Source organism: Dipodomys spectabilis, unplaced genomic scaffold (assembly GCF_019054845.1).
Source record: "Dipodomys spectabilis isolate Male_0828 unplaced genomic scaffold, ASM1905484v1 ptg000362l, whole genome shotgun sequence".
Classification (NCBI taxonomy): Eukaryota; Metazoa; Chordata; class Mammalia; order Rodentia; family Heteromyidae; genus Dipodomys; species Dipodomys spectabilis.
Window position 1 is genome coordinate 3,634,351 of NW_024871039.1, and position 10,987 is coordinate 3,645,337.

The window sequence follows — 10,987 nt, forward strand, 5'->3', positions numbered from 1 at the left end:
CACTGAAATTGAGCATTCCTATTCCAAGCCAGCCAGGAGAGGAAATCCCATTGCGTGTGTGTGCGTGTGTGTGTGTGTGTGTGTGTGTGTGTGTGTGTGTGTGTGTGTGTGTGAATGTGCGTGCGTGCGTATGAGTGTGTGTGTGTTCCTTTCTGTGATATGAAGTACAAGTTTTTGTTTGACCATTTCCAATCTTTTGGAGGTTAATTTGAGATAAGAGTCTCATGAATGTTCCTTGTCCCCTGACATTGAATCATAATCAGTATAATTCAGGACCCTGTGGGAGTGTCTATACTTACCTCCTACAAACCACCAAAGCCAAAAAATGAACCAAATTGCAACTGTTACTAAAGTTTTAGAGCATGCTATCCTTCAGCAAGATTGGTGAGGCACTAAAAACAAGACAGGGAACAAACAAATGAATAAATGTATGTGAAGAAAAAAGGGCCAATTAGTTTTTTTTAAATATAGACTCATACCTTTAATACAAGCTGAAATGTAAAGATCAGAGTTCAAATCCAGCCTGGGCAGGAAAGTCCAACTAACTTCTTTTTGAGTGTGCTAGACATGGGCTTGAAGTTAAGGGTTTTTACTCAAGTTTAAAAATACTACTTCCTGTCTCATGTGGTTCATTGGAGATGAGACTGATGGACTTTCCAGCTCAGGCTGGCTTCAAACTGTAATCCTTAGATTTTAGGATACTGTGTAGTGCTTTGGTTCCCATGGGATTCTTATCTGCTATTAACCACTAAAAGAAAAATAGAGGCTGAAGTTGAGCTGAGGCTCAACCAGTAGAGCCTGCTAGCTTTGAAATGAAAAACAAAATACCCAAAACAAAACAACCCTCAGCGAGAGTCACTAGGCCTTGAATCCAAGCCTCCCCACTGCCAAAAAAAAAACCCTTCAGGAGTTGAGTTTTTGTTCCTGCTAGCTTTGAGCAAAAAACAAAAGGCCAAAAATCTCATCGACAGTGAAGTAGTGTGGCCTAAATGTAGAGCCTGGTAGTATTGATGTAAAAAAAAAAAAAAAAAAAAACAAGCCAGGTGCCTCTGGCTCATGTCTATAATACTTGCTACTCAGGAAGCTTAGATCTGTGAGTCACATTTGGAAGCCAGCCTAGTCTAAAAAGTCCCCTGGTGACTGTTTTTTCCAAGTAAGTAGAAGTGGCACTGTGTCTGAAAGTAGCAGTATGCCTGCTGTGTCCCTGACGGACAGTGCCTAGGCACTGAGTTCAAGCCCCACAGCGCAGGTAGGAAAGTACAGGAGACATATTTTACTGTGTTCAGTATGGGGTCTTGAATTTGCTATGTTTTGCTAATGGCTAGAGGTCTACTTCTTCCTACCTCTTGATGGTTATTAGAGATAATTGTCTCATTGACTTTCTTGCCCAAGACTGGCATTGAGCCATGATTCTCAGATTTCAGTCCTCTCTGTAATGCTCTTGACTTGCTCTTGATATTCTAATCTCCTATTAACCACAAAAAAATGCAAAAGTTGAGCTGTGGCTCAAGTAGTGAAACCAGCTTCTATTAATGTAAAAATAAATAAACCTCAAGGAAAGTCATCGTGACTTAATTTCAAGACATAACAACCACCACTCAATTTAAAAAAAATAAAACTCAGTCACTGTGACCTGAGTTTAAGCCCTAGAAAGAGAGCTACAAAAAAGAAAAACAGCCTGTAGTTCACCTGTGGTCAAAGTTGTAGAGCATGGTAGTTTCAAGAGAAAGAAAAAAAAAACAGCATAAGAACTAGCACCTAAGAACAAATACCAAAAAGAAAGAGAGAAATAATAAATAACTGAAAAGGTGAAAGAAGAGGTAATTACAGATTTGTAAATGTTGACTCACACTTATTATTATGAATTCTAAGGACACTGAAATCTGTAGATCATGGTTCAAAGCCATCCTGGTCAGAAAAGTCCATGAAACTTTCTTCAGTGTGCTCAATAGAGGGACTTAAACTTGAAGCGTTTTGCTCATGGCTACAGCTCTACTATCTTCCACCTATTAGGTTGACTGTAGATAAAAGTCTCATTGACTTTCCTTCCCAGGCTGACTTTGAACTCTGTTCCTCAGATTTCAAGCCTCTCTGTACTGCCCTGGACTACCCATGGGATTCTTGCCTCATATTAACCACTTAAAAAAAGGCAGAAGTTTAGCTGTGGCTCAAGTAGTAGAGCCATCTACCCTTCAGTTAAATAAGTAAATCAATAAAACCTCAGAAAGAGAGGAGAAGAATGAGTGTGAAAGACAGAACATCTTACAGTAAGCAAAAGGAAAGAAATGTAAATATCACCTGGAAGAAATTATTGTATTATCAAAGCTTATAGAATTGAATTGTCAAAGCTTATAGAATTCACAAACTTTATCGACCATGATAATGACAATTTGCATTGTGAAGGTTAAAATATGTTTGTGACTTCAACTAAATATCACTATTCTACAATATTCTGAAATAAGAGAAATTTAGGTAATCACCTAATCTCAATAATAGTAAACATCTCAGAAAGAGTCACCAGGCCTTAATTTCAAGCCCTAACACCAACCTGCCTAACTCTGGCCAAACACACACACACACACACACACACACACACACACACACACACACACACACACACACAGAACAGGAGCTGAGTTCTCACGCTCGGAGCAGAAGTCAAATGAAACAAAAAGTAGACTGTAGTAGACCTATGGCTTAAGTAATAAAGCAAGCTACTTTTAAGAGAAAAGAAAAGAAAACCTGAGTATGAAGGCAAGGCCCTAAACCCCTGACTCTTCCCAGAATGGAAAGTGGATCAGTCACGGAATCCAACAGTTTGTCCTTGCTCTTGGGATCACAGCTGAAAGTGCCCCTTCAGTTCTAGGGCCTCCAATCAAAAATTGAATGTAGGCTTCTGGAAAAAGTACCTTGTGTAGAGGAAGCCCCTTCTCTTGCTTCCTGGATCCCAGGGTTCAGCTTCTTTTGTGAGTCAGGGTGGGGAGGTGGGTGGCAGTGTGACAAGAGGTTCCAAATAGAGTGGCAACTGTGCTAATTGATTTGAGGCTGACAGCTGGATGCCAAAGCTAAGTGGTAACTGGTAGCTTTCTCTGATTACTCAGCAGTAGTGAGACTGAGTTGGAGCACCTGCTGGCTCTGCCTACCAAGTCCACCCCACCGCCTCTGCCCCTGTAACAACCAGAGTTTTAAGTGGGGATCTGAGTTGGCTGTGTTAGATTCCTGCTCCCCAGCCCTACCTGTTTGCCTCTGTGTGCACCAATGCTGAAGACATACATCCAACTGCTCTGCAGCCCTACACCATGAGGGAGATCGTGTACATACAGGCAGGCCACTGTGGCAGCCAGATTGGCGCAAAGGGGAGCATGGCACTGGCCTAGGATCCTAGTCTCAAATTTAGGGGGATGAGGAGGAAGAGGATGGTGTTGTAGGGTGGAGGTGGTGGTGGTCATGTCTAGGCTGAGGTAGGTGGGGCTTCATAGTAGTCCCTAACTTCCTGGAAATCAAGTCCACCAGATAGCTTCCCCAATTTCCCTAATTTGTGTGGCCCAGATGGGTGTGTTTTTTTAAGCAAGGCTGGGGTGGTTTCAAATCCCTTGCATGTCTTAGTCTTACCTTAGACTCAAGTCATTGTACTTACTTTCCTGGGAATAGACTAATGCATTTTTGGTCAGGTTTGAATGAAAGGAGTGCAGTGTCTTTGAGCTGACAGATACAGAGGATTCCCTTTTTGTCAACTGATGAGTAACTGATAATTGAGAACAGTTCTTCCACCTTAATGCAAATTTCTCTGAGTTTTCATGCTCCCTTAAGTTGGGTGTTTTCTAAATCAGTGGTTGTCGGTGTATGCTCTGAGGACCCTTGTGGTTCTGGAGACCCTTCTAGCTGAGTCTTCAAGTTACTGCCTTGGCAATTTCATGTCCATGTAAGGCCAGGTTCTCATCATAGAATCCAAACAGAATATGGTATCCCATAAGATGGAATACTCATAGGAGAACCTAGATGGTGTCTATTCAGCCAGATAGCAAAGAGATTAACAAAACTAAAATACCATCAATTTTTGTGCTTTTTTAAATTTAGAAAATCTAATTTTTTTACAAAAATATTTGTGTCAACAGGACTTGGGTTTCTTATAGTTATTTTAAAATCCATTGTTTGGACAGCTAACATTCTATGCCATAATACACTTCTATTTCCATCTCAGTTTTGGGAAATCTAAGCGATGAGCACAACATTGATGGCCCTGGCAACTACTATGGAGAAAGTAGCGTACAGCTGCAGAGAGTCGAGGTGTATTACAATGAGGCAGCTGGTGAGTGTCTCCCTCTGGCTTCCAATACCGTGGCAGAATAGGTCCCCGGGGAATACTAATGACAAGGTAGGAGTTCCTGCCTTTCTTAGGGTGGTATTGTAGTTCGAATTTGGGGCCTCGATCTTGTAAGCCAAGTGCTGGATCCACCTGAGCCACTCCACCATATATCTTGTTTTAATTTTTGAGTATACTCTTGTGAATTTCCTCAGGAAAGCCTTTTACTGAATTCCCCCTACCTATACTTGCTGACTAGCCACACCTGGATTTTTTTTTTTTTTTTTTTTGGTCATGGGGCTTCAACTTTGGGCATAGGCATTTTCCCTCATCTTTTCAACTCAAGACAAGCAGCTCTAACACTTAAGCCACAGCGCCACTTCTGGTTTTCTGGTGGTTTATTGGAGATAGTGTCTCACCGTCTTTTCCTGCCCTGGCTGGCTTTGAACTGTGATCCTCCGACCTCAGCCTCCTGAGTAGTGAGAATTACAGGCATGAGCCTGTTTTACATCATTAAAAATGAGACTGCCTAAATATGTATTCTAAAACAATTGATAAAATATAATTTAAATACCATTCAATTCCATTTTGTTGTGTGCTAGTCGTCCTTCTAAGCTCAAGGCCTGGGCAGTGACCATGAGCTTCTTTTGCTAAAGGCTAATGTTCTACCACTTAAGCCACATCTCCAGTACCAACTTGCGAAAGACCAGCTCGGCCGGAGCACTGGGACCGGTGGGACAAAGATCTCGGTATAGGTGGGCAAGGAGTCTACGAAGTGACAAACAGACACAGACTCAAAAGAGTTGAATCTGAGTGTATCTTTATTGAGGAGAATTAACATTTTTATATAGTGTGAGATTGTGACATAGATTTTTTTGTTTATTTAAGCACGTAATCAATTTTTAAGAAAAGCAAAGCATTGATGGATTACATGAAAATTGATGACTATCCCACCAACTGTTTAAGCTAAGTGATGTGAAACAAGTCAAGCATATAGGTAAATAGAATGCGTCATCTATTCAGCCTTTTTATATTTACTAATTAACAAACCTAAGACAGGGTTGTACTTATATTGTACTCTTTTTATTTTTTTCATATATTTTTAAGTCCCTTTGAAACTATTCTAAAAACCACTTCCAGGTTGAGTCAAACATTCTCCGTTTTCTATAATTTTAATCCCAATATTTGTTCACATAAATTTCTAATTATTAATTTAAACTATCTTATTGTCGTTTTAATAATAAACACAATAATGGTCTAGATCTACCTAATCTTTGCACAAAATCTAATGAGTTCCAAAATACCTTTTTGTCTTTTACATTAATCTATCTACTTACATCTTTATCAGCTCCTGTATAAGGCAATGGTTCATCAGTCGGTTCAGGAAATGTGATGTCACTAACTTTATATTTTGTGAGAAACCACCATCTATCCCCTATAATGTAAGCTGGACTAAACTTAATCATAACTGTTGGGGGAATCTTTCTTTTCCTTTTATTATCAGGGGTTCCTATTTTTAGAACTCTCTGAGCTTCTGGGATAACTCATTCTAGCTTAGTTTAATTCATTAATTCTGCTTGTTTTAACATATCTGGAAATTTTGTTTTTATATTTACTATGCGTGAGCCCCAAAACCACTTGTGAAGTTGTAGGAGTTTTGGAGGTAGCATCACACCAGACGATAGATTGATTGGGGCATCGCCCACATTTAATCTTTGGTCCTAGTCTTTACTATTTAGAGAAGCTATCTCTATTGGACTGGAAAGAAACAACATGCTTTGTTCGTGGATCAATAGAAAAATAGCCAAAACGAGAATAAAGGCAATGAATGTACAGCCAAGAAGAATATAGGTAAGAATAAAGTAAGAATAAAGGTAGAGGATATAAAGGTGCAGCCGAGTGTATGGGAAGCCTTGAACCAACACACTCTTCCTGCAGGCATGCTTCCTTGAAGGTCTTTGTCTAAGGTGATATCTCATGCAGATTCCGCAGGAGGTGGCATGGCACCAAATATTTCAGGTAGTTTCTTGGAGAGGAGAGTCTCCCAGAATTTCCTGCCCCAGCTGGCTTCAATCTGCGATCCTTAGATCTCAGACTTTTGAGTAGCTAGAATTACACCCTTCAGGAACCAGAGCCCAGTTGCATTGCCCTCTTTAAAATACAGATTAAATTTCTAAAAATCATTTTGAAATTGAAAATTTTAAAATTTTAAAGAGGGATGTTCAGTCACTAATATATATGTGAATAGTCCAAATCACAAAGCATAAAGTGTCTCACCCTGAAATCTATAACAGTTCTGGTCTTGAGTATTTTGAATATGAATACTTAGCCAACAACCAATTCTTTTTAAAGTTTTTAAAGTAAAAAACATTGCTGTGATGTAGAAAAACCCAATAATAATGTGTAAACATTGCTTTTAAATGATTCATATTGTCTTTCCTAATACAAACAACCTAACTGAAGTCTACAGAGTAGATTTTCAGTTTTTGTAACACTCAATGTGAAATTCATTTAATTTTATATAAAGAGTTTCCATTCCACATTATTGTATACAAACAGAATCGTAGATAATTGGTTCTCCTGTGTAATAAACCAATGAAAAAGTGCAAACAAAAGGACAAAGCTATTTAATGTATTGGAGTTTTATGGATCTACATTTTGGGATGTCCTCACCTTGGTATTTTGTGTTAATATAGTTTAAGTAAGATATATGACTTTAATCTTGTTGTTCCTTGGTTAAGAGTCATTGTGTGGGATTGTGTCACTCGTATGAACAGTATTTTATGTTGTGTCTTTATTAGATCCTGTGTATCAGGCAGGATAGGATGGCCAGTTTTCTTCATGTGATTGTTTAGGAAAGGGGACAGTCTCAAACTGATGTTTGTATCATTTTAACTGATGTCCCTTTTGACAAATCAGGTTAAATGGCAAATTGCAAGTAATTGTCCAAGGTTGCTCTGAGTATTTGAATACAGGGAAATGTGCTATTTGATAACAATTATTGAAACATTATAACACAAGAAATATGTATTTTATGTATTTTTCCCAGGAAAGCATTATACTTGAATTCCCCCTACATCTACTTGCTGAAGAGCTACACCTGGCTCTTTTGTTTGTTTGTTTGTTTTGTTGGCAGTGGGGCTTAAACTCTGGGCCTATACACTGTGCCCCAACTCTTCAGCTCAAGGCAAGCAGCTCTACCACTTAAGCCACAGTTCCATTTCTGGTTTTCTGTTAGTTTATTGAAGATAAGAGTCTCTCAGACTTACCCTGCCCAGACTGGCTTTGAACAGCGATCCTCTGATCTCTAACTTCAGAGTAGCTAGGATTATAGGCATGAAGCACTGGTGCTCAGCACTTAGCTACTTACTTGAGAAAGGTAATTGGGGAAGGGAAGGGATAGTGGGAGAACAACAAAGGAGTGTGTAACAATGCTCGACAATAAATGTTCTCATTTCCTTACTCTGGTAACTGTAACTCCTCTATACAGCACCTTTCCAATAAAAACAAAATTAACAAAAAAAGAGAAAGGTTCTTGCTGATAGGCAATGGTGACTCACACCAGCCTAGCTACTCAGGAGGCTGAGAAATGAGAATCATGGTTCAAATCCAGCCTGGGCAGGAAAGTCCCTGAGACCTTTATCTCTAATAAACAACTCAGAAAACTGAAAGTGGGACTGTGCCTCAAGTGATAGAGTGCTAGCCTTGAGCTGAAGAGCTGAGGGACAGTGCCCAGGCCCAGAGTTCAAGCCCCATGATGAACCAAAAAAAATATTGTCATCTTTTTTTTGCCCCTTTAGACTCAAAGCCTGATGCTCATCTTTGCCTCCTGAGTAGCTGAGATTTCAGCCACCATGCCCAAAGCAAAGGAATGAATATTCATGAAAATAGACAACTGCCAATGTCCTTAAAGTTGCTGAAGCCTCTTGCATGGGGGTTCATGCTCAAGATATCTTTTCTGTTTCCATGTCTGAAATGCTGTAATTTCTGTAATGAATGCTGAGAGCCACTTAGAATCATAAGCTCTGTCAAGTATAGGCCTAAGTCAACTCTTGTTCCCACAGCCAACAAATATGTTCCTCAGGTCATCATGGGGAACCTAGAGCCTGGCACCTTAGACTCAGTAAGATCGGAACCATAGAGTTTCAGACCAGAAACTTCATATTTAGTATGTCATCATGGTCCATGGAAGATGGCTAACAGGCACCCCTCTTCCCTAACATCCAGGCACTCCAGTTCCCAGTGGTGAGCTGAGCCTTTATCCATCTAGATATCATCCTCACCTAAACCACTTATTTCAGTCATATCATGTCCCTGGCCACTCAATCAGCACAGATAAATGCCAGTCTGCAAGCAGCCTCTGAAGGGAATGAACAGCGAGCGAGCAAGGAAAGCTTCCAACAAGGTTTTAGCGCTGATGGCGATTTCAAATGCCTGGCAATAATAGAGAACGACTTCAGGACTTAAATGGTAGAGCGCTAGCCTTGAGCTGAAGAACTGAGGGTCAGCGCCCAGGTCGAGAGTTCAGGCCCACGACTGGACCCCAAAAAAGAAAACATTTCCTTTATTCCACCAAAGTGTATCTAAAATAATAGCAAAAGTTGCTCAGAAGAGCCTATAGCCTTCACAATGCAAATAGCACAGTCATCATTCCTGGAGTATGTGTCTCATCATGTCTTTGTGTCTGATAGGCCAGAACAGGGCCAACAGCCACTACACAGAGGGAGCCGAGCTGCTGGAATCAGTGCTGGAAATTTTGAGGTGGAATAGTGTGGCTGTCTCCAGGGTTTGTAGCTGGCCAACTCCCTGGGAGGTGGCACCAGGTCAGGCATGCGCACCCTGATTCTCAACAAGATCTGAGAGGAGTTCCCAGATAGAATCATGAACACCTTCAGTGTCATCCCTTGCCCAAGATGTTGGACACTGGCACCTTAGACTCAGTGAGATCGGAACCATTTGGCCAGAGTTTCAGACCAGACAACTTCATATTTGGTATGTCATCATAGTCCATAGGAGAGGGCTAACAGGCACCCCTCCTCCCTAACATCCAAACACTCTAGTTCCCAGTGCTGGCCTGAGCCTTTATCCACTTAACCCTATCATCCTCACCTAACCCTACAATATCATCTTGTCTGTCCACCAGTTGGTGGAAAATGCAGATGAAACTTTCTGCATCGACAACTAGACGCTGTATGACATCTGCTTTCACACCTGTGTGTGACATCCCCCTGCATGGCCTCACGATGTTGGCCACATTCATTGGCAACAACACGGTCATCCAGGAACCCTTTAAGCACACCTCAGAGCAGTTCAGTGCGACGTTGCGGCACAAGGCATTCTTGCACTGGTACACGGGCGAGGGCATGGACGAGACGGAGTTCACTGAGGCTAAGAGCAACATCAACGACCTGGTGTCCAAGTATCAGCAGTGCCAAGATGCCACTGCTGATGAACAGGGGGAATTTGAAGAAGTCTTGTGGAGGAAAAGGTCTAAGACTTCCCATTGCCAGCAGTGCAACAGGAATGCCAGAGCCTGCCTACTGCTTCTCAAATGAATGGTGCTTTCCTGAGCTACTGTTGTCCTGCAGTGGGACCTTGCTATGTATCATCATCCTCAGCCTTCCCTGTCAGGAATTCACTGACGGTGAATTTAAAAATGCAGATTTCTTTTAAATACTATTGTTTAAAAACCCTATTTATATAAATAAAGAAGTATACATTTTCTTTTAATTTAATTCAATTTTATTTGTGAACAAACTGTACAGAGGGGTTACAATTACATGGGCAGGATAATGCGTACATTTCTTACCAAGCAGCCTCCTCCTTTGGTATACCCTTCATATCCATTCCCAGCCTCCCCCCTCCCCCCCAATCCCAATCCTTCTCCTTCCCCTCTTTCTCCCCCCCCCCCCCACACCAACGTTGTAAAGCTCGTTTTGGACATGACAACTTGTACTTCTCATTGTTGCAACTGGAGCATCTGTATCCTTAAACAACTGGTTTTTCCCCATCTCCACAAGTTATACTGACATCAAATATAGTGAAAGCAGGGGTTATACTGTGGGGGAGGGACATACAAAGCAACAAAAAGATAATCTTGTAAGTGCGTCAGAAACACATGCATGAAAGAAAAAAAACATTAAAATACATATCTAAGGGTTCATTTTCCTGACATCACATTATCTGACCTTTTCCGCTTGACTCATACATATACTAGATATTGCAAATAAGGGAAACCATGGGACCTATGTTTCTTTGGGCCTGGCTTACTTCACTTAATATAATTTTTTCCAAGTTTTTCCATTTCCTAACAAATGGGGCAATGTCATTCTTTCTGATGGAGGCATAGAATTCCATTGTGTATATATACCACATTTTCTTGATCCATTCATCTACTGAGGGGCATCTGGGTTGGTTCCATATCTTAGCTATGGTAAATAATGCTGCAATAAACATTGTTGTGCTGGTAGCTTTAGTGTGGTCTTGTTTGTAAACATTAGGGTAAATGCCCAAAAGTGGGATTGCTGGGTCATAGGGGAGCTCTATGTGAAGTCTTTTGAGGAACCTCCATACTGCTTTCCAAAGTGGTTGAACAAGTTTACATTCCCACCAACAATGAAGTAAGGTTCCTTTCTGTCCACATCCCCTCCAGCATCTGTTGTTGTTAGAGTTCTTGAATTTTGC

The 10,987-nt window shown here is 40.8% G+C and overlaps 1 pseudogene; it reads left to right on the forward strand.

Annotated features, from left to right (window-relative positions):
* The first annotated feature begins 3,299 nt into the window (after window positions 1–3,299).
* Window positions 3,300–9,858, forward strand: LOC122095805 (annotated as a pseudogene).
* The last annotated feature ends 1,129 nt before the right edge of the window (window positions 9,859–10,987 follow it).